This window comes from Argopecten irradians, chromosome 15, assembly GCF_041381155.1.
Source record: "Argopecten irradians isolate NY chromosome 15, Ai_NY, whole genome shotgun sequence".
NCBI classification, from domain to species: Eukaryota; Metazoa; Mollusca; class Bivalvia; order Pectinida; family Pectinidae; genus Argopecten; species Argopecten irradians.
Window position 1 is genome coordinate 4614052 of NC_091148.1, and position 26422 is coordinate 4640473.

The window sequence follows — 26422 nt, forward strand, 5'->3', positions numbered from 1 at the left end:
AATATGATTTTTTAAGGGACAATTCAGTCTAAGAGACCATTAAAATCTGTACATATATCGGACAAACCCGGTTTTAATGGAAATTAGATCATTCGGTTTTACTGTGATATGCCAGAAAGGCCTATTGTGGTGAATTGCGTGTGAACTCGCTGTCCGCCATTACTCATTGTGGTCGAACACTTGTATGCCGAATCCTGTCCCTTGCTCGTAGAGTAATGCAACTTTTGTCTAGAACTGCTCAAATCGCTCTGACAGTTGTGTGTTAACCTTTTTAGGTGAATTGTTTTGCCTAAAAATCATTTTTTCACCTCCTCGGTATTTATATAGCACATTTGTTTAAGTTGCGTGACTTAGGCTCGGGTATGGGTACAGCGTATATATTGTACCTGCTGAATCGTATTTATCAACGATTTGTTATTACAACGGTATCAATTAAAATACTAAACAGTGACGTGGAATTTGTCAATATTTGTGTTATATGTTTCATAAGAAATGTAGATCAATACATTTATGCCATATTTTGCTTCTTGGTTAAGGAAAAGAATTAGTCTGAGTGAATTGTCCCTTTAAATAAAATTTGATTTGAACCTAAAAAAGACAAAAAAAAGTTAGCACAATGTTACTTATATTTTCATGAGAAGAAAAAAAACTGATGTAGATATAAACGGTCTTAAAAGTTTGGTTTTGATTAATTGCTAGTTTAACTACCTATTCTTTGAACAACCAAAGTTAATTAACGACGTGCCAGGCTTCATGGTGGAAGAAAACTGGAATATTCAAAGAAAAAAAGCACCGACCAGCTGGATCCCACATGAGATTCGATACCGGATGTGTATGGAATAAGTAATATACTTTTTACAACAAGCATTCAGGTTGGGATCCCGATATTATAGCCTGTGATTTGATTACGGAAGCTCTAAGGTACAATAATATAAGCGATCGGGTCTATGCCGAACTGAGAGTTGCCGTGTGACTTTTTAGATTCAGTTATAAAATCTGATCAACGATTCCCAGCAGGGAGTTGACTTTGTAGTTTTATCAAATCAGTGATAAACGTGTGAAAGGTGAATGGACGCCAGTTACAACAAATCTATTTGATAGGATCGTTTTAACTATTGTACTTTTCATTATTCTGTGTTTTAACAATACCAGATTGATCGGCCCTGTTGTGTAGGTATCAATTATAACGTCATATGTAACGTAATATTATTTACAAAAAAAAAAAAAAAAAACCCATCCAATCTCACCCAGGGTTCTTATTATGGCAGTGAAAGTGGGGACCGCAATGAACCCTGGGAAAGTTAAAAAAAAACATCGTGAGTTTTGTTTGAAATAATGATGTCAAATGGATACCTGCAAGGGAGGTAACTCTGTGATGTGCATAGACTAAATATCACTGACAACGTGTAGTCTCACGATATAACAAATCTATTTATAGAAATGCTTTACCTATTATATAATTTAATGTTTTACATGTTATAGTATATGATTTCGCAGATGGTTAATATATCAAAATCCGCGAATTTGAAACGCTAGCGACATGTCAGAAATATGGAAATCAGTAAACCGCGAAATTTAATTTCCCCAAAAATATCCCTATACTGTAAACCAGTGTCCTTTGCGGATAGTAAATTTCAAGATTTTTATTTTGAAACAAGTTCGTAAAGGTAAAACATTCGCGGAAATTTTCCGGAAATCCCTGTTGTGTATGATATTATGTAAATTTTAATTCGCGGAGATAAACTTTTCGCGAATTTCACGATACAAGCAAATTCGCGAATCAAAAACGCTACAGTAATATTTCAAATGGAAAAGAGGAGCGCGAGACCGTAACAAGACATCATCTCTCAATGTGAATGCTAAAAAAAATCATATTTTGCTTTAATAATTCCACATGCATCGTTCACTAAACAAAGAATTATCTCGAGACTATGACGTGACCTTGAAATACAGATATTATATATATAAATTGGTAAACTGAGCCCAGGAGGAACGATTATACGGATAAATTTCCTGTTAAAGTTAGTTTTAAAGACAGTGACTGTTTTTCAGTCGATAACCATCATTTCAACGCACAGTATCATGACCGTATATCCATCATGGAATGACTGGAGAATGGCCAAGATTTCAGAAGAAGTTTACATTTTTGACATTTTTAACAATTTCAATACGTATCACTCTGTAACCATTAGACGGCTAAGTATACACTTTGACATCTTAATATACCACAATGGTGTTAGACTTTTCTGAAGGTAAACAGATTTAAACACGTCATGGCGATCTTCAATGACGTATGGAAATAACTTGTACACAACCGAGGTTATCAACATCGAATACAAAGTAATGAATGTCAAAATTGGCAAGTAAACTCTTTTATAACAATTTCTGTTCTTATCCCAACTGACTTCCTCAATAACTGCCATAACCTTTATTGAATTGAAATTTATCTTATTTGTAAATAAAAAAGTATTGGACTCGAGTTCCTTCATGATACAAAATGGCATAAAAACAGCACCTGATGACAACAAAACGAAATAAAATGCAATACAATATTTTTTAGGAAAGTATGTGAATGAGAGGGTAAATGAGGGAGAGATTAAGGAGTTGTGAAAGGAGGGATGGAGAGAAAGAGAATGAGAGTGATTTATTTGTAATAATTTTTTACTCTATTACATAATATAATGCGACCCGGAAAGCATTACTGTCTTTGGCAGCTTGCTTTATGGAGAACAGCACTATAAAAGACAAAATTTAAACTTGTTCAAATAAGACGTACTATGCAATCAAAGGGGACTATAGTTTACTTAAATGCATTTACCGGTCAATCAAAATTACTAGAAAAATCCAAATCCCGGTACTGTCGTACAACCGTTGAATATCCGCTCATAAATTGAAATACGATATGTTCTTTCTAAAATGCATTATCAGGGAATCACGATTGATCTTTTCCACGTGTATGTCCAGCTGTTTTGAGATCCATAATTTGAAGTCTTTACACGGACTAGCTGGACTTACCAGCATGTGCAGAGGCTAACGGATAATTTACTATCGATTGGCTTCTCAAGAAAAAAGTTCCAGTTTTTCATGAACTTCATAACGTAACGAAAACCAATGAGGCATTACTAAGAGATTATTTACTTCAATAATTGATTGCTTTTGATAGCGAATAGGACGTGACGCGTGATGCTCTGCTGCAGCAATCGCCTTGTGGCTGTGCCTTCAATACGGAAGGAAGGCGAGGTGGTATGATGTCTGCTTTGCATCATTTTCACTTTATCGGCTGAACAAACTTTGTGTTGTCAAAAGCCATTCACACATATGTTAAGATCAATCGAAATGATCAGATAGTTCTATGTCCTCCTTTTCCCCTTTTGTTTATCATCCTTTGAAAACTATTTTATTATGTATTGTATCTTCAAATCGAACGTGCCCAATGCGATGTTATAGTCGAATGCACCCATTTGTAAAATATATATTGACATTCTAGCCGAACACGTCCATTTGGAAATTAGATCTCATTTGCATTCGATTCAAACAGATTATGATTTTCTGAATGAACTCAGTGGTCACTTATCGAGTAAAACACTTTCCATTTCTTGTTTTAAGAACAAAATCTTAAGGGCTATTAATCATGACGCGTATTATTCTCTCGATAAATAAGCCAGCATCAAAGGTCATGTTTCAACAAAATTTTATCCATACAATAAAAAAACGAAAATATTTTAATTTTTAATTTTAATTTTTATAAGTTTGGAGGATATTGGAGGAATTTGCACTAGGAATTACAAACTTGGGGAATATGATACCTACATTGATATACATATTGGACTATATATATGATACTGGCCATTGTTGAACTCCAAATACATCTTATTTTTCAAACATTATAATTATATAGGTGTTCAGAAAAGACGTTGGTGCAATCTGATGTTCTAAATTACATTCCTGGTTCAATTACTGTGTAATGAACGTTTTCTATTGCTGCAACTCTGGTTGTCATGGTAATCATTCAAAATATGCATAAGTTTGAAGTGAATATTAAAAAGTTGTAAAGTTTTGACTGTTTAGAGTTTTTTCTTTAAGAAAACTGCGATGAGCCGATTGGACACACCTTTAAACTGATATATAGAAAGTCAATGGGTTTGGATCGGAAACTATTTTTGTCTATAATGTTTAACAGGATGTGCGGGGGATGGGATGTTATTGAAGAAATCCTACAGGCGACTGGTGTCAGAATTCCTTATGGAGTTTAATTTGTCGCTTGTACTGCGAGTTAGGAATTGATTTCACAATATTATAACATCGCAGCCACATTAATTTGTCACGTATTTTTTTTTCTTTCACGTCAGTCATGGTACAGGAGTCAAATGTAGGGAGAGTCCAATACAACGGAAATAAAGAGAAAAAACAACTGGGATGTTTACCTACTATATTTGTAGGTATGGTTTGGATGTTTACATACCATATTTGTAGGTATGGTTTGGATGTTTACCTACCATATTTGTAGGAATGGTTAGGATGTTTACCTACCATATTTGTAGGTATGGTTTGGATGTTTACCTACCATATTTGTAGGTATGGTTTGGATGTTTACCTACCATATTTGTAGGTATGGTTTGGATGTTTACCTACCACATTTGTAGGTATGGTTTGGATGTTTACCTACCATATTTGTAGGTATGGTTTGGATGTTTACCTACTATATTTGTAGATATGGTTTGGATGTTTACCTGCTATATTTGTAGGTATGGTTTGGATGTTTACCTACCATATTTGTAGGTATGGTTTGGATGTTTACCTACCATATTTGTAGGTATGGTTTGGATGTTTACCTACCATATTTGTAGGTATGGTTTGGATGTTTACCTACCATATTTGTAGGTATGGTTTGGATGTTTACCTACTGTATGGTTTGGATGTTTACCTACCATATTTGTAGGTATGGTTTGGATGTTTACCTACCATATTTGTAAGTATGGTTTGGATGTTTACCTACCATATTTGTAGGTATGGTTTGGATGTTTACCTACCATATTTGTAAGTATGGTTTGGATGTTTACCTACCATATTTGTAGGTATGGTTTGGATGTTTACCTGCTATATTTGTAGGTATGGTTTGGATGTTTACCTACCGTATTTGTAGGTATGGTTTGGATGTTTACCTACCATATTTGTAGGTATGGTTTGGATGTTTACCTACCATATTTGTAGGTATGGTTTGGATGTTTACCTACCATATTTGTAGGTATGGTTTGGATGTTTACCTACCATATTTGTAGGTATGGTTTGGATGTTTACCTACCATATTTGTAGGTATGGTTTGGATGTTTACCTACCATATTTGTAGGTATGGTTTGTCTCAGAATAATGTGACTGAATGACGTGTGTTGTTCGATGTATTTAGTGACATGCTTCAGGGAGATGGCTGTATAAAAATGGTTCCCGTTATTACCAAGAGATAAAACACAAACATTCCGAGTTTTCCTATCTTCACTTTCAGTTATTGATAGTATTCTTCGTTAATTCATGGTAGATGCTTCAGTGATAATGAAACTTAAGTCCAGATAATAGGGATTTAAATCTTTGGCTGGGCGTAGAATTTCACACATATATATTTTTATACAAAGCATACTGAATAAAACTATCTTCTATGAAAATAGCCAATGGTATTGACTCAACACTTTATCTTTGTGTATGTAAGAGACGAATAGCCAATGGTATTGACTCAACACTTTATCAATTCTTTGTGTATGTAAGAGACGAATAGCCAATGGTATTGACTCAACACTTTATCTTTGTGTATGTAAGAGACGAATAGCCAATGGTATTGACTCAACACTTTATCTTTGTGTATGTAAGAGACGAATAGCCAATGGTATTGACTCAACACTTTATCTTTGTGTATGTAAGAGACGAATAGCCAATGGTATTGACTCAACACTTTATCTTTGTGTATGTAAGAGACGAATAGCCAATGGTATTGACTCAACACTTTATCTTTGTGTATGTAAGAGACGAATAGCCAATGGTATTGACTCAACACGTTATCTTTGTGTATGTAAGAGACGAATAGCCAATGGTATTGACTCAACACTTTATCTTTGTGTATGTAAGAGACGAATAGCCAATGGTATTGACTCAACACTTTATCTTTGTGTATGTAAGAGACGAATAGCCAATGGTATTGACTCAACACGTTATCAATGCTTTGTGTATGTAAGAGACGAAATTGACCAATGAATAACTGGTTTATTCAAAACATTCTAAATAACGCCATAACATTGGAATAAAACCGCTGACTATCGTAAATCGTTGAATTATTTAGTTTATTAAAAAATCAATACTTATTTAATGATTCTGTGTCACGTTTGTCGCTGCTTCACGTGCGTGCGTAGCGTTTTTAAAATGTTTTGTTTCGATCGAGATAACCGTTGCTTAATTGACGTTTATTTAACAGGTTTCACTGCATTGCTCTGTTCGTTTGAATAATGGATTAGAATTTTTCGGTCGACACGTGATATCAGGAATGTAAACAGAACTAAAATCGGAATTATATTGTTGAATATGCATTTTTATTGATAAATAAATAATGCTTCTTGGAAACGTTTCAAAAATATGACATTTCATCTGGTCAATTATTTTGTTTCAGATTTAATATATATAAAATTAAGATTGTTTATGATGTAGTACATGGACGTAAATAAAATAAATGATTATTTGGGATCAAATGTCAAAGTCTTTTACAGGGCGCATTCGTCAGCGAAATTTATTTCCTGATAAACCTCACCCGGGATTTCACAAATAGTAATGTTCATTGAAAACTTGTGTTTTGTATGTGGCCGGTTAGGCTGACCTGAAAATCTTGCAAGCTCGACCTCAAAACGAAGTTGTAAGATCACGAGACTGCGAGGGCGAGGTCGCGAGGTTGCGGGGCTGCTTATCTCAGAGTTACTCCCCCTGTTTCACTCTGTTATTTCTGATAGAAAGAAACATAAGAAAATGAAACACTAGGTTTAAATGTCGACTATGCTTTAATTAGCACCAACAGTGTTAATTAGTGTAATGACTGTATCGACTATCTACCTACAGTGACCTTTATGTACTCTTTAGACGTAAATTCCCAAGGTCAATTGGGGTAATTAGACATCTTAATTAGATAAATACATTTGTAGGTTAACTAAACTATGTAGTTAAAATTCGAATGGACGATTGAATGCAACATTTGAAAGCACAGATGAAGGTCGTTTTCCCCAAATCATTATTCATAATATAGGATGATGCCTATGATAGCTAGACTTGTAGAATAGAGAAGAAGAATGGGATGATCTACAGATGGAACATATTCAAAATAGCATAAAATATAGGAACATGAAAACAAGCAAAGGAAAAAAAAAAGGAAACGAATAAACGAATAAACGAAAATAAAACAATAAAAAGTGAAATAAATGAATAAATACAAAATAAAAAAAATAAAAAAAAAATAAAAGAAACAAAAGGAAAACTAAAACAAAAAAGAAAAGAATGAGAAAGAATGAAATTGATGAAGCGGACGTGGGCACAAAATACGCGAGAAACTGTATCATCCTTTTACTACAAATATTTTACAATCATTAAATGTGGAATACTAAGCAAAAGCAAACAGAGAACACAACTAAAACAAAATAAATTCGAGCAAATAATCCATCCGAAAATAAATTTTTCAGTAAGGGACAAACACAGAGATAAAGATTTTATAGTTATGCAATGGTTGCCACAGAAAGATTTTGGTACGCCAAATTTGCAAGGTAAGCAAAAGATTTATACGGACTGTAGAATGATAACGCTTTAATTTGAGAATGCATTGTGCGCGTCAGAATGGCGGATGTGTGAGTATTTTGAAACCATGCATTAAGTTACAACTGTTGATAGTCTGCCCATTAAGTTACAACTGTTGATAGTCTGACCATTTAATCAGGTTTGAGCAAAAATAGTATGAACGACCATATCCTAAAAGTAAATATAGAGTTTACTTTTTTTCTCTCTAAATTTTGCGCCAAGTATTAGTGTATTAACTGTGCTTGTCTGCCGCAATCATACCACTGCAGATATCGAAAATACGTGAATTTATCATCGAGCCAACAATCTGTTCAAAATCAAGCGTAATTTAAAATTTGATTGTGCAAAAATGAAACATTTACACAATCCAGACTTTCTCGCTGGCTAGAATAATGAATGCTGGCCCCCAAAAATCTACTCTACCTGAGAATCCACAGGTGCCCCCTTTTTTCCTTACATCTCCATTTTGTATCAATCATTGATCATTTCCCGCGGCAGGCAACGCCTCGGGGTGATTAACGTTTCCTAAGAAGAAAATAAAATCTTCAGGTGGTGACAAGGCCAGATAAACAGTGTGTTGTTTAAAGCCTCAACGGAATGTGGGCACAGGGCGTAGTGTAAAAGATAGAATAAATTAAGTATCATGGGACGTCATACTATTATCATGACATCATAATCAACAGTGATGTCACAATAGTGCCACCATTCATTCATTCATTCATTCATTTATGTATCTATTTTATGTATTCTTTCATCCTTCATTCATTTTGTATGACATTTATGGGTAAAAGACATGACTTAACGTCCAAGTTCGTGTTATAGTATATAGTAATACTTTCAGAACAGGCAGTTTCTTTTAAAAAGCTAGGTTATATTTTTTGAAATGGAAGCTAGGTTAATCCATGTGCTACTGCCCATCTAAGTGACATTTGGCGATTGTTTGATTTGAGAACTGCGATATATTCATTTTTTTTTCAAAATCTTCCATTTAAATATTAAACTATATTTCTTATGCAATATGTGGTTCATATAATGTATATTAATCATTGGCTAGTTTAATATTCATATTTACAGCATTTACTCATTTTAAGACTCTGCTTTACAGCTGTTTCAACGATGTTGATTATAGAGCTATTTTGATGGTGATTAGTTCAATGTCAACATTAGTGATGGCATCGTAATAGTCATGCTTTGTATGTAAATGGCTTCTTTTATTAGATTAGTTTATATCATGATAATTCTGACAAATGAATGTAAATATGTTAAGATAGAACTCTTCAGAGAACGTTACGATCTGCGATACATGGCTGGTAAAGCCTACATATTCGCAGGTATGTAATATTTTGTACTCGGCGTACTGTGACTAACATCCTGCCGAGACAGTAGATATTTCCTTGCCCATTCAAATACACAAATTATACTACTGTAGGGTCCGTAAGAACAGCAGATACCGTAATACTGAATAACGACGTATCTCTGTTAGGAAAAGTCAGTCAGAAAGGAGAACTAATCAAAATACGTATTTACCGCAGCATCCCCAAAAAATCATTGTATGTATGTTTTTCGCATAAAGTAAGGATTTCTTTTCATAGTTTGTCATTAGATGTTGTTATTTTAGTACAGAATTCATACCATCAAATTAAAACAAATCGAAAATCATAAAACTTCATACTCTTATACCTGTACAGAGACTGATAAATCCATGGTTAATACAAATCTGACGAATTCTAGTATTGCTTGCTATACTATTTATACAACATCATGCATAATCATATCATATAAGCCTAAACAGTATGTGTTATTCCGGTAGGTTTGATACTGTTTATACATGTATAAACAACAGTTTGACTGGCCTGAACAAACTACCACTATGCCACTTTTCATTGCCTGCCCATCAATATTCGAAATTAATGAATCTTGTTTATATAGACGCTTAAAGCCGTGATGCAGACGGGGTGTTTGTTTTATTGCCAATCAAGCGCTTTCAACACCTCGATACAAGTTGTGAAATCGGCCGATTTGTTGACATTTGGCGCAATGAAATCCCGCGAGGGTAAGGGTTCAACGAGATGTTGGCTGAAAGCATGATAAGCTTTTCCAGAAGGGATACTTTATAACAAGAATATATATCGAGAGCCATTATTGGAATGTTTATCAAATATTATTAGATTGGATTGATAATGACTTTGTTAATAATCATATTTTTTCGTCGATAATCTATATTGCGTGAATTTGTCTCCAGTACTACTTATATGATTTCGCACTTTATTTCATTTGTTAATATCTTTGTCATTTCCCTACTGTTAAGTTATCTTAACTGTCGTTATTTTCAAACGTTATATACACTTGATATCTGAGCTTAGCGAAGCGGTAATGTAATCCCAAAATGGAAACAAATGTGATATGATTCAATTTAAAATTGAAAACAAATACATAAAGATGTGGTATTATGCTTTGAATTTAGACACATTGCGAGGTTGTAAGCTTGACGACGTAATGTTCATCATTTTGTAGGTATGCTAGGTCTACTGAACATAACGTTCGTTGGATGTAATATCATGGCCTCTTCTGAAATCTCAATCCAAGACTCAAACTCCCATTATTTGGCTGGAAGAACACGGGAAATACACGCGATTGCCCTGAAAAGAAGTAAAACCTTGAATTTTGTCCGGAAACCAACAGCTCCACCAACAACTTGTAAGACCCGCCATCTGTACATGTGTGATATCTCTAATCCGATAGTCATCATCGATATTCAAGAGGTCACTATCACGTTTTATCTAGCCCTGAACTATCTCATAGTAAATTGCAGGTATTACCTGTAAAAACCTTACCAGACCAATAAGAGGTCTGTAGAAACGTCCATTTAAAAAAATATAGAGAGACGCCGAACTTCAAGGCAAAACAGAGTGTACCGTTGTTCACATTTTTGAACAAAGGACCACACTACATCGGTTGTCGCGCACAGAGCCATCAGTTTGCCTATTCCAGTGGTGGATACAACGACAGTAAAATTAATATCTGGAATATAGAGGAGGGATGTACTTGGGTGTATAACAATATGCATTTACAACATATAGAGACAACTTACATTAAAAGGCCATTGCCGTTAATGCCATGTTAACAATAAAAGAACTGAAAGCTAATTTCGTCCAGCATTACTAATGCCATTTCCGAAATATATGAGATTTTTCATGTTAGTATGCACTTTATTACGTAACTCGTGTCCATCAGCGGAAGTTGTTTTCTATAGCTTAAGAATGTCTTTCATATCTTGCAACAGTGGCATACAGCACCCTCTTACGTTGGACAGGATTATGCATTTACGCCCTCTTGTAGACAGGAGTGCATAGCATCCTGTCGAGAACGTGCTTGAATCAATAGAAGATGGCCATGCAAAGGTCACTTGTCAAAGTGTGATTTATCGCTTACTTTTGCCTGTCTAAAGCACAATTATTGAATCACAGGGGCGTTTATGTAGATGGCAGTTTCCGGGTATGAAAGGCACGAAATGCCTACTACAGTTGATTATCACGGGTTATTATAAACCATAGATTAAACACAAAGGTATTCGATCACTGGCGACACTGATAATAGTATCAATTGTTCAGTATTTCCATTTTCTTCTCTTACAACGATAGAAAACATCATATAACAAGAATTAATTTCAGAAATGGAATTAGGAAACAAGATTCAAAAATCCATACTTAAATTTCATTTATACTGAATCAGACTTTGATCATCGTTTGATCTTTGGTCAAAAATCCGATTTATACAGTTTGCAAGAAAATATTACAGAGAACGACTCTCGACTAAATGCCAAACTATACACAGGTATTGATTTTTTTTTCATATACATCATAGAACTAAACTACCTGTTTTATCCAAGATCCGTTGTCATACACAGAGCCCTCAATTTTACTATGGCATGGTAGAGAGGTGAATATAACGACAGTGATGGGGATCCATGGAATAATGTGCACCATTCAAACATTCATACCTAACAGGAAAAATAAAAAGGCCAATTCAATAGTTGTCAAGTGCGATCCTTCATGACAGGGGCTATTTGGGGCAGTATGTAATAACCCATCGTATGTCGATATCTCTTCTCCTCTAACCGCAGCGTTCTTAACTCTTCATTCATCGACCCCTGAGATTTCATAATGGACCGGTCTGGTCTTTGACTTTGATGGTTCTAAATGCGTCTTCAGGGGTGAATGAGTTAAATCCTAGCATATCCTTAAACGCCCACAATTGTTACAATATGTAAAACACAAAATAACAAAAATTAATTCCTTCTTTTTTGCATTTCCTAAGAATTCCTAGATATGGGCGTAGGGATGCTAAGTAGGATCTCGGCACTGGTAGTATACAAAGTATGAATGTTTGATAATTAAATACTTAAAAGCCCGTTTGGAATGTCAAGTGAGTTTACTTTCTTAAATGAAAATGCGCATGTTCAACGGCATGAAAATTATCAATTTTAGTTAAAGCAATCTTTCGGCATGTCAAAATACGAATATCCGGTGTTTGCCATTTGCAAAAACTAAAACACAATCTCATAGTGAATAAGGAAGATAATATATTATCTTTGATTTCAATTTTTTTTATTTTCAAACAGTTTACATAGAATACATAAATAGACACACAAACATTTGAATACTTACTCACAAGACTCAAACACCATGGTGAACGTTATGTTAGGTATAACAGTTTGCTGATACAGGTCTTTTTAAATGCATAGTATTAGTCATGCTTTCAGGTCTCTGATATTAGCTGTACCGTGTGGCTCCCCAAAATAAAACACTTTGGTCTAATACTGCAAATCTATTTTGCAACCAAAATACATAACTGTACAAAACAAACGTTTTAAGAAACCACTTTTTATATAAACCTGTTAATCCTGTTTTTAATACTTTATTTAGTGGTGAAAATAATGCAATTGTGACAAAGAAATGGTGAAATGACGTCGTGCAACAACTTTAAAAACACTAACATTTTTTGGTCACATGCACAAAATGACAAATATCGTACGTCGTCCAGACAAAGTATATTTAGGAGGTATTCCATTTTCGGTACTCGGACCTGCTAAGGCTGGAGCATACATCATGCATACTTCAAAGCTCTCTATTCATAAACCCGGCATGCGCTGCTGCCATAGTTACAAAACCTGTAATTCTGATGCCATAGTTTCAAAACCTGTAATTATGATGCCATATTTAAAAAAACCTATATTTAGGAGGTATTCCATTTTCGGTACTCGGACCTGCTAAGGCTGGAGCATACATCATGCATACTTCAAAGCTCTCTATTCATAAACCCGGCATGCGCTGCTGCCATAGTTACAAAACCTGTAATTCTGATGCCATAGTTTCAAAACCTGTAATTATGATGCCATATTTAAAAAAACCTGTAATTCTCCTGACAAAGTTACAAAACCTGTAATTCTGCTGCCATAGTTAAAAAAACCTGTAATTCTACTTCCATAGTTACAAAACCTGTAATTCTGCTGCCATAGTTGCAAAACCTGTAATTCTGCTGCCATAGTTACAAACCTGTTATTCTGCTGCCATAATTACAAAACCTGTAATTCTGCTGCCATAGTTTCAAAACCTGTAATTCTGCTGACATAGTTACAAAACCTGTAATTCTGCTGACAAAGTTACAAAACCTGTATTTCTGCTGCCATAGTTAAAAAAACCTGCAATTCTGCTGCCATAGTTAAAAAAAAACCTGCAATTCTGCTGACATAGTTACAAAACCTGTAATTCTGCTGACATAGTTACAAAATCTGTAATTCTGATGTCATAGTTACAAAACCTGTAATTCTGCTGCCATAGTTACAAAACCTGTAATTCTGCTGACATAGTTACAAAACCTGTAATTCTGATGTCATAGTTACAAAACCTGTAATTCTGCTGCCATAGTTACAAAACCTGTAATTCTGCTGACATAGTTACAAAACCTGTAATTCTGCTGACATAGTTACCAAACCTGTAACTCTGCTGCATTAGTTACAAAACCTGTAATACTGCTGACATAGTTACAAAACCTGTATTTCTGCTGCCATAGTTACAAAACCTGTAATTCTGCTGACATAGTTACAAAACCTGTAATTCTGCTGACATAGTTACAAAACCTGTAATTCTGATGAAATGGTTATAAAACCTGTAATTCTGCTGCCATAGTTACAAAACCTGTATTTCTGCTGACATAGTTACAAAACCTGTAATTCTGCTGACATAGTTACAAAACCTGTAATTCTGCTGACATAGTTACAAAACCTGTAATCCTGCTGACATAGTTACAAAACCTGTAATTATACTAACATAGTTACAAAACCTGTAATTCTGCTGCCATAGTTACAAAACCTGTAACTCTGCTGCATTAAATACAAAACCTGTAATTCTGCTGCCATAGTTACAAACCTGTTATTCTGCTGCCATAGTTACAAAACCTGTAATTCTGCTGACATAGTTACAAAACCTGTAATTCTGTTGACATAGTTACCAAACCTGTAACTCTGCTGCATTAAATACAAAACCTGTAATACTGCTGACATAATTACAAAACCTGTATTTCTGCTGCCATAGTTACAAAACCTGTAATTCTGCTGACATAGTTACAAAACCTGTAATACTGCTGACATAGTTATAAAACCTGTAAATCTGCTGACATAGTTACAAAACCTGTAATTCTGCTGACAAAGTTACATAACCTGTAATTCTACCGCCATAGTGACAAAAAACCCATGTAATTCTGATGAAATGGTTATTAAACCTGTAATTATACTGACATAGTTACAAAACCTGTAATTCTGCTGCCATTGTTACAAAACCTGTAATTCTGCTGACACAGTTACAAAACCTGTAATTCTGCTGCCATAGTTACGAAACCTGTAATTCTACCGCCATAGTGACAAAAAACCATGTAATTCTGATGAAATGGTTATAAAACCTGTAATTCTGCTGACATAGTTACAAACCTGTTATTCTGCTGCCATAGTTACAAAACCTGTAATTCTGCTGACATAGTTACAAAACCTGTAATTCTGCTGCCATAGTTACAAAACCTGTAATTCTGCTGACATAGTTACAAAACCTGTAATTCTGCTGCCATAGTTACAAAACCTGTAATTCTGCTGACATAGTTACAAAATCTGTAATTCTGCTGACATAGTTACAAAACCTGTAATTCTGATGTCATAGTTACAAAACCTGTAATTCTGCTGCCATAGTTACAAAACCTGTAATACTGCTGACATAGTTACAATTTGGTTTGGTTTATTTATTTTTACGTCCTATTAACAGCCAGGGTCATGTAAGGACGTGCCAGGTTTGTTGGTGGAGGAGAGCCGGAGTACCCGGAGAAAAACCACCGACCAGCGGTCAGTACCTGGCAACTGCCCCACATGGGATTCGAACCCGCATTACAGAGGTGGAGGGCTTGTGGTAATATGTCGGGACATCTTAACCACTCGGCCACCGCGAACCTGTAATTCTGCTGCCATAGTTGCAAAACCTGTAATTCTGCTGACATAATTACAAAACCTGTAATTCTGCTGACATAGTTACAAAACCTGTAATTCTGCTGACATAGTTACAAAACCTGTAATTCTGCTGTCATAGTTACAAATATGTAATTCTGCTGACATAGTTACAAAACCTGTAATTCTGCTGACATAGTTACAAAACCTGTAATTCTGCTGTCATAGTTACAAATATGTAATTCTGCTGACATAACTACAAAACCTGTAATGAGAACTGGAGGTATATCTTTGTGAAATGTTTAGGGGGAAATCTGGTTCAATCATTAAGCAATTTATTTTTTTATTATTTTCTACAGTAATCCTCAAAAAGAGTTCTTATTTGGACAACGTTATGTTAAAGGTCGCAACGTAAAAAAGTGCAGGTTTACATTCATTGTACAATTGTTGCATGGGTGACATTTGATAGACATTGCGTTTTAGATATTCGTCAACTTTGCTATTGCTCTCTACGTGCAAATATATGTATACACATACAAATGTGCCATGCAAAAGCTTTCTTATAACGCGATTTTATTAAGCACAACAGACAGAGCATAATTAACTGTCTGATGCAGACGGTGCGGATGTGTCATGTTAAAATTCAGGTACTAATAGAATGTATTTATGGCCAATCAAGGACTTACTTAAGAAGTCAAAGGTTTTTAACATGGAGAAAAACAACAATCATCAGCTAGCATTGCGAAAAAAAGGATCGAACATGCAAGCGCATGAAGGAAAGCCAAATAACAATATAACAAAACAGCATTTAATAACTAAGACTTTGAATTCGGCAAAGGATATTTAATCATTTTTTTTTCTCTCAATAATACACGTGAAGTACAGTTGATATCAAATGTGAGGGCGAAACATGCAATAGACTCGATATATTTGGAATTCATAGCAGCCTACTTCGGTGCCTAAAGCTTATTCCACTTATACAATTCTGTGAGCATTAATGCCATTCGCATTCATGCAATTCTTAATCACAGCAGGAAGGGGTAACGGTTCCTTTAAAGTTATATGTGCCTTACTTTTCATACTCACGAATCAAGATGAGTTTTTAATATGTTATTCATCACCAAAAATTACAAACGTTTTGAAAATTACAGTACTTTCAATGCATAGGTTTTAATTTTACATGTACAAATAAGAGCTGAAAATGAATTTTGGCAGTACTGCCAAAAATCATTTATTTACGTCAATAGTGAAGTGAAATGAGTACATACGGTCAGACCATGAAGCCAAATTGTGGTCTACAATTTCATTACACATTTTTACAATTTTATTAATAACTGTAAAGTGCTTTCTGCAGGTATGTTTTCATTTAAACATACATAAGGCATAAAAACAACAATTTTTCAGTACAATATTTCTGTATTATAACTAACGTTTTTAAGTCATCTGAAGCCATTTGAATGGTTTTTACAGCTATATTCATCAATTTTTGTTTGTTTGTTTGTTTGATTAATTAACGTCCTATTAACAGCTATGGTCATGTAAGGACGGCCTCCCATGTATGTGGTGTGTTGCGTGTATGTTGTGCGAGGTGCGTGTTTTGGGAGACTGCGGTATGTTCATGTTGTGTCTTCTTGTATAGTGGAACTGTTGCCCTTTTTATAGTGCTATATCACTGAAGCATGCCGCCGAAGACACCAAGCAACACACCCCACCCGGTCACATTATACTGACAACGGGCGAACCAGTTGTCCCACTCCCTGAATGCTGAGCGCTACGCAGGAGCAGAAACTACCACTTTTGTAGACTTTGGTGTGTCTCGGCCAGGGGACAGAACTATATTCATCAAACCTTATGGTTTTTAATAGATTTACGATGAAAAAAGAGCATGTCAAAATTTCCGCCCAGTTACGGCACATATAACTTTAAGGTGTTGTACCTAGTGTGTGGATTATATAGGTCGATTCAGCTAATTAACATGCCATTTAGACATGCGCACATCGCGAACATTTCTTAACGGGAATTAGCATCAAAGAAGGAGCGATGAGAATTTTTCATTCCACGAAAACATCATGATAAAAAATTATTCCTTATCTATTGATGTGTCTTGTTTCATTTTATCAAATTTTAATTGACATTTTATTTTGCTCAAGCATCAATATGATTTATTTGAAACCATATTATTATTTTTTCAGTATTTGATTAATCCTTTTATCATTTCCGTTCTCATCATCGTGAAATCATTTTTCCTGTCTGCCTAAGACTCATTCATTAACGTTTCCATACTATTTATTAATTTCTATATATTAATTAATGCTTAATCCAGGAAGTTATGAAGGAAAAGATTAGTGTCATTTTGATAATGTTTCAGTATCATTGCCATTTCAAATAGTACCATAAAGAAATCGTATCCATCGGCTGTGCAATTAAATTAGATTATCACCACATGCATATTTGCTGCATAACCTACATAATATTTTCAAGGGCGATTACACAACCAAACAAAGGATAAATGATTGACACATCAATACTGATGTACAGTGTTTTAGAATATTTGTGATTTAGAACAAGAATTAAAATTATGGAGAATATTTAGTATAAAATATTTAAAATATTTTTACAAGCAAAAATGGACGCGTATCTACGGTACCAACCTGAAGGCTTTAAAATTGAAATGAATCGGGTTTTTTTCTACAAAAGGGTTTTAAAAAATTGTTACATTTCCCATATATGGCCCAGCCACTCGGGCCCCTGTGGGACCAGACCAACCGTTTATTCCAAATTGGTTCCCCTTCACCCAAGGAAGCTTCCGACAAAATTATATTCCTTCGACATTACAGAAGAATGCTTTTTAAAGAATGCATTTGCTATATTTTCACTGATAGGCTCCTCCCCTCATGCCTCCTGGGACTGACCCATCATTTATTTAAGATTGGTTTCCCTTTACCAAAGCTTCAGATCAACATCCATTCAGTCGTTCATAACAAGCGAGGATTTTTGTGAAAAGTTGACGAACGACGGACTCCACGCCATGACATATACTTACCGGACATGTAGATGTATACCAGAGCAGTTTACAATCTTTAATCTGAGACAAGTGAAAGAAGGGTACCTTGTCAACAACGATATCATCTTTCAAAAATTACTATGTAATTGTTTATAATCGCGGAGTTTTCATTTCGTTAAATTCGCATATTTCACGTACCGAATTCGCGAATTTTAATACCTCAAGGAAATTTTCAAAATCACGAATTTACAGAGCACACACTCTCGCAGACACTTTCCGAAGGATTCTCGAAAAAAAGCCCACAAATAAACCCCACAAATAATCCCCACAAATAAACCCCACAAATAATCCCCACAAATAAACCCCACAAAAAAAGCCCACAAATAATCCCCACAAATAAACCACACAAATAAACCCCACAAATCATCCTCACAAATAAACCACACATATAAACCACACAAATAATCCCCAAAAATAATCCCCACAAATAAATTCAACAAACAATCCCCACAAAATAAACTACACAAATAATCTTCACAAATAAACCCCACAAATAATCCCCACAAATAAACTGTACAAATAATCCCCACAAATAAACCGCACAAATATACCACACAAATAAACCACAGTAATAATTCCCACTAATAAACCACACAAATAAACCCCACAAATAATCCCCACAAATAAACCCCACAAATGATCCCACAAATAAATCACACTAATAAATTACACAAATAATCCCCACAAATAAACCCCACAAATAAACCCCACAAATAATCCCCACAAATAAACCCCACAAATAATCCCCACAAATAAATCACACAAATAAACCACACAATTAATCCCCACAAATAAACCCCACAAATAATCCCCACAAATAAACCCAACAAATAATCCCCACAAATAAACCCCACAAATAATCCCCACAAATAAACTCCACTAATAAACCCCACAAATAAACCCCACAAATAATCCCCACAAACAAACCACATAAATAAACCACACAAACAATCCCCACAAATAATCCCCACTAATTAACCACACAAATAATCCACACAAATAAATGCCAAAAAGTAAATCGCCATATTTTCTGCTGTGATAGGGGCACATGATGTTAATGATAGGATCAACGAATTGTAGTTCTGATGATACAGTTAACGTAAAATGTCGATCAGGTAATACTTCAATTTTATCTGATATTACTTGCTAATTTCACTAATGCTATTTAATATTTATACGTGTACAGGCTATCCTAACTACATTGCGGCACACGATATTTTGATGGCATTTGATAATTATATAAATGATTTATTTCCATACTGAATCTATTTTTTGTTTATTTTATATCAAGCAGATCTATCAAGTTGACACGGAACAAACATATAAATTGTTATTTCCGAAAATACATCGATGCCTTGAATATGTTAAGCAATTCAGGCTATTATTTTAGGAGCAGTGTATAAGATTAGGCTTATTTCTGTAACAAAATAACTTGCAATATACTTGACATTTGTGGCCGGAATGAATAAGAGGATGTCGGAAAAGTCAGTGGTCGGTTAAGTCAGGTTTCACTGTATATTTATTTATAGACATGGGAAGCATCAGCACCACACTGGAAAATGACTATACCAGTAGGCGAACAGACGTTCCTGTAAAGAGGAAGGCTTTGATGCTATATAGATTGTGCGCCCGCGGCTGCCATTCAATATTAAAATAATAGAAAGACGTGTTATATTGGTCAGTATGAGGAGATTTAGAGAGTGACCAATGCTACTCGCTGACCACTGGTCACACTGAATAGAAACATTGACTATACGGTGTGAAGTGCCAATTTACGTAATAAATGATGTGAATTTAGATGAATTTTCGCCATATTTGAAGTCTGGCTACCGTTTCTATTTGCCTGAAAAGAGAGTGTATTCGTAGAACATTATACTTTTCAAGGATTTGTTATTTTGGTTTTTTTTATTTTTTAACAAAAAACAGTTTTTTCTAAAAACAGGAAACAAGCAAAAGGTTGTCACCAATTCAAGTTACATTATGTATATTTTTTTGCATTACTAGTGCTAGTATTTGTAATCACCATTAAAACAAATACTATTATTATATAATGAGTGATCAGTACGGTTATTGAGTATAATTATATAATGGGTGATCAGTACGGTTATTGAGTATTATTATATAATATGTGATCAGTGCGGTTATTGAGTATCATTATATAATGGGTGATCATTACGGTTATTGAGTATCATTATATAATATGTGATCATACGGTTATTGAGTATTATTATATAATGAGTGATCATACGGTTATTGAGTATTATTATATAATGAGTGATCAGTACGGTTATTGAGTATTATTATATAATGAGTGATCATACGGTTATTGAGTATTATTATATAATGAGTAATCAGTACGGTTATTGAGTATTATTATATAATGAGTAATCATACGGTTATTGAGTATTATTATATAATGAGTAATCAGTACGGTTATTGAGTATTATTATATAATGGGTGATCATTACGGTTATTGAGTATTATTATATAATGAGTAATCTTTACGGTTATTGAGTATTATTTTATAATGAGTAATCTTACGGTTATTGAGTATTATTATATAATGGGTGATCATTACGGTTATTGAGTATTATTCTATAATGAGTAATCTGTACGGTTATTGAGTATTATTATATAATGGGTGATCATTACGGTTATTGAGTATTATTATATAATGAGTAATCTTTACGGTTATTGAGTATTATTATATAATGAGTGATCAGTACGGTTATTGAGTATTATTATATAATGAGTAATCAGTACGGTTATTGAGTATTATTATATAATGAGTGATCAGTACGGTTATTGAGTATTATTATATAATGAGTGATCAGTACAGTTATTGAGTATCATTATATAATGAGAAATCATACTGTTATATACAATTATGGCCCTCTGTGGAGGGATACATCTAGAATTGTCTCCCTGGAAAGAGTTATTTTCTCGAGGGCGAAGCCCGAGAGAAAATAACTCTTTTCAGGGAGACAATTCTAGATGTATCCCGACACATAGGGACATAATTATTTTATCATACCGAACAAAATCAAAAGAAAAAAAATCTCTGTTAAAAGAATCCATGAAGATATTTCCCAACAACAACGTTGTTAATTCGTTGGGCTACAAAAAAATAAACAACAGCGTTGCCATTGTTGGTTGACGTTGCAGATGACGTCAACTTCCGGTCACGTGCGGAGCTTCCAAGGGGTTATTTCCCTGGGGTTATTTCCCTCGGGGGTTATTTCCCTGGGGTTATTTCCCTCGGGGGTTATTTCCCTGGGGTTATTTCCCTCGCCTTCCAATTCCGGGGAAACATCTAACTTATTCAATGTCATGTGATTAAGTTTAATCCAATCAGAACATTCTAAATAAAAGTGAGGTATAATAATGAGTATTATTATATAATGAGTGATCAGTACGGTTATTGAGTATTATGATATAATGAGTAATCACTACGGTTATTGAGTATTATTATATAATGAGTAATCAGTACGGTTATTGAGTATAATTAAATAATGAGTGATCAGTGCGGTTATTGAGTATCATTATATAATGGGTGATCATTACGGTTATTGAGTATAATTAAATAATGAGTGATCAGTGCGGTTATTGAGTATCATTATATAATGGGTGATCATTACGGTTATTGAGTATTATTATATAATGAGTGATCAGTACGGTTATTGAGTATTATTATATAATGAGTAATCATACGGTTATTGACTATTATTATATAATGAGTAATCAGTACGGTTATTGAGTATTATTCTATAATGAGTAATCAGTACGGTTATTGAGTATTATTATATAATGGGTGATCATTACGGTTATTGAGTATTATTATATAATGAGTGATCAGTACGGTTATTGAGTATCATTATATAATGGTGATCATACGGTTATTGAGTATTATTTTATAATGAGTAATCTGTACGGTTATTGAGTATTATTTTATAATGAGTAATCAGTACGGTTATTGAGTAATTATATATAATGGGTGATCATACGGTTATTGAGTATTATTACATAATGAATAATCTTTACGGTTATTGAGTATTATTTTATAATGAGTAATCAGTACGGTTATTGAGTATTATTATATAATGAGTAATCATACGGTTATTGAGTATTATTATATAATGAGTAATCAGTACGGTTATTGAGTATTATTATATAATGAGTGATCAGTACGGTTATTGAGTATTATTATATAATGAGTAATCTTTACGGTTATTGAGTATTATTTTATAATGAGTGATCAGTACGGTTATTGAGTATTATTATATAATGAGTAATATGTACGGTTATTGAGTATTATTTTATAATGAGTGATCATACGGTTATTGAGTATTATTATATAATGGGTGATCATTACGGTTATTGAGTATTATTATATAATGAGTAATCTTACGGTTATTGAGTATTATTATATAATGGGTGATCATTACGGTTATTGAGTATTATTCTATAATGAGTAATCAGTACGGTTATTGAGTATTATTATATAATGGGTGATCATTACGGTTATTGAGTATTATTATATAATGAGTAATCTTTACGGTTATTGAGTATTATTATATAATGAGTAATCTTACGGTTATTGAGTATTATTATATAATGAGTGATCAGTACGGTTATTGAGTATTATTATATAATGAGTAATCAGTACGGTTATTGAGTATTATTATATAATGAGTAATCAGTACGGTTATTGAGTATTATTATATAATGAGTGATCAGTACGGTTATTGAGTATTATTATATAATGAGTAATCTGTACGGTTATTGAGTATTATTATATAATGAGTGATCTGTACGGTTATTGAGTATTATTATATAATGTGTGATCAGTACGGTTATTGAGTATTATTATATAATGAGTAATCTGTACGGTTATTGAGTATTATTATATAATGAGTGACCAGTTCAGTTATTGAGTATCATTATATAATGAGAAATCGGTAATCTGGATATAAAATCTCTATAGCACTATACCGTAACCAAACATCATTGTTTTGGTAGATGTTATTTTGTATATCGGACGTCTGTTATATGCATATCCTACACAAAGGTATTGTTATTTCCATATTCTACTATAAAGATACTGTTATTACCGTGTCCTTCACAAAACATTAAATTGCTATCATGTCCGAAATAAAACCAAAGTTGTTTTCACATCTCATAGAGAAAGTACTGCTGTTTTCATTTTTCATTTCATAATAGATCGACATAGTAATCTGATAAATCAAATCGATACTGTTAACCAACTTATCTTCGCGTGTAATTAGTGTTACCACGTAATTGTTGGTCGATAAGAAATCGCGAGAATTAAATTGCCGCGAAGACGTTTCAGATAAAGGGAACAAGTCGAACTTAAGAGTCTCGATCGCGAATTTTAATTGTCTTGTATGAAAATGTTAAATTAAGTCGCCTCGAAAATAAGATGGTTCACAGAAACTAAAATGGATATTTAACCATCAGTTGCACAGAGAAAAAAAAGGTTAAATTCTGATTACCAGTTTTTTCCTGATACTGTCTCTACTAAACGTATTCGTGGTTTGGGACATAAGCCAATTACCGCCAGACTTGTAGGGCTCGTCTGTATGACCACGTCCGTTATAGGGTCGCCATGACATCCAATCTAGACATTAATAAAAATAAGTTCTAATAAGCTACAATGTCGTTATAACTCATGAGAGATACGCTAATACAATGGAGCTGCCAGTGTTTATGCTCTTTCGACTGTCTATGGGTGTGTGCTGATTGGCAATAGTAAGGTCTCATATTGAATATGCGGTTCTACTCTGTTCTAGCCTGTTGACTTATTTGTAAAGGCATGTAACAACAATGGAAAACGTTCAACGTCGAGCAATACAGCAAATGCCAGGTCTCTCCATTTTGTACTACATATAAAGTTTGCGTAAGCTCAACGTTAGCATACAGGCGGTCACGTGGGGATATGATTGAAGTCTATAAATTACTTTCTGGGTAATAAGACATGGAAGTAGCGAAATAAATTGTTTTCGATCAACCATGTACCTGTGGGCATGATTATAAAATGTATTGAAGGCTGTGTTGGAGAAAACACTCTTTTACACAGCGAGTCGTTAATACTTGAAATAGTCTCTCATCAAATGATGTTCACTCTAGGACAGTTAAACAATCAGAATATGAACTTGATTTATATTGGGAAATCAGTCACGGAAGTATTCTTACACTGAAAAAAAAAATCTGTAAACTAAGAGCTGACTATCATAGTATTATAGATCCTGTACATGTAGGTGGTCATGAAAGAAAGTTGTATTCATTGTAAATGTGTGCTACGAAGTTAATTGCCCCTGAAATCGACACCTGTATGAATAGTTTCTCATCGAAAATCTTGTCCACAAAAAAGGTTAGTAAAGAACCTCATTGTCATGTATGTGGCGGGGACCATACATATACGTAGCAGTTTGAAAATGTTTTTTTAGTAATTCATAATATCTAATAAATTTTCCACATTTCAAAGACTGAATTGCAACGTGAAAAATTCCGTCTATGACTCATGTTGTTGACTGATTCAATGTAACAATGAACAAATTTATGTATGTAGGTAAATGTGTATTAATTGATCCTTACTGTTAAATGGATTGTATGTTTTAAATCAAAGGAAAAACCATTACTTCCAAACACCGGAAAAAGGCAAGATAATACTGATATGCATTTACTTAACTGGATTTCAAGTCTTTCCATGTTTATGCATCAATAATCGTGTATATGCAATTTGTAAAAGGTATTTTACTTTCGATAGCTGGCTTAGCATACCTATATCCGGTTTAAAGTCTGTGATGTCTCGTGATGTGTCGCGATATTTGCTTGACGCCAGGAATTGATCTGTTAAACTACCCTATTCCAATGCCAAGACAATTACCGGTCTGACTCTCTGAGACCCAACAAATCGGTTCATGGAGATTTCTCGAGACATTTAATTTCAAACGGCCTCTAGTAATTAGTGTTAATTCCATAAATTGTCTAAGGGAAGCTAGGGAACAGCGTCACAATGTAAGAAATATATAGAAACACATCAATCTAAAGTCGCACTACTCGATTACGACCCAAAGCCGGATATTTTACCAGACTCCGGTTTCTTAATTACATCGTCATGGCCGTTTTCAGAAATGCAATACTGAGGACGAGAAGCCGTTATCGACAGTTTTGCTTCTATATGAAAGGGACCATGTACGGTGATAAGTACAGCTATTTGTTCAGCTGTGTTATTCCCATGGCTAATGATCAAATCTACAAGCTTAATGTTTATTGTTGTTGACGAGATAGTATTTCTATTGAAGTTGTTCAGCAGAGGATGCTTAGTGTTATCCCGAAGTGCATTTCATTTTTTGTCTGTATTCGTAATAAAATTTGAACTAAGCTATTGATCTTCCTAGATCAAGAACTATGATAAAAAGTTTAAAAGGTATAATTGTTAAGTAAAAAATAAGTAGAAATATATCAAAAGTACATTTCATTTTTGCATCTATTATTTGTAGAAAACAAACCAAAATATTGATTTTACGGATCGTGGCATACTGTTTTGAGATTACAATACATTTTCGTAAAGGACATTAAAGTACGTTTCATATTTCTCTGCATTCTTATCTGAAAATAAACTAAACTGCTGTTCATCCTCGATCGAGAAATATGATATGAAGAGTCCGCATATGGAGAGTATAATATGTGACAACAGTTATATCTAATAATTGTTTCGTAAGGGATTTTAAAGTGCATTTCATTTTCATATGTATACCTACTAGAAAAAAACTCCAAATCATTGCTCAACCCGGATCTCAAAGGCCTGATTAAAAATATTTTTGACGTAATGTATATTTAGTGATTCAATAGAGGATACTTGGGATTTTACCAAAGCACATTTCCAGTACATGTTTTGATTGTACTACTTGCAACCTTTTCTTACGAAATATATACGTGTAAAAGTTTTGGGTGTTCAGCCCAAACGTATAGACCTCGTATAGTGATATTTAGGTGAGCTTGACTCTGTGATTCTGTATCGAGTTCGAATGCTG

The 26422-nt window shown here is 34.0% G+C and overlaps 1 protein-coding gene and 1 long non-coding RNA gene across 4 annotated transcripts in view; one reads left to right on the forward strand and one right to left on the reverse strand.

The window, feature by feature from the left end:
- The window catches only part of LOC138309166 (potassium voltage-gated channel subfamily KQT member 1-like), a 126599-nt gene that overhangs the window by 63349 nt on the left and 36828 nt on the right, over nucleotides 1-26422 (forward strand). The window lies entirely within an intron of this gene.
- The window catches only part of LOC138309169 (uncharacterized), a 28956-nt gene that overhangs the window by 2150 nt on the left and 384 nt on the right, over nucleotides 1-26422 (reverse strand). Inside the window, exons 2-3 of one of the 2 annotated variants that reach the window (XR_011206206.1) lie at nucleotides 23879-24003; nucleotides 11691-11815 (exon numbers count right to left, since the gene is read on the reverse strand). This is a non-coding gene — a long non-coding RNA (uncharacterized lncRNA). The remainder of the gene's footprint in view (nucleotides 1-11690; nucleotides 11816-23878; nucleotides 24004-26422) is intronic. The other variant, XR_011206207.1, reaches the window with a different exon arrangement.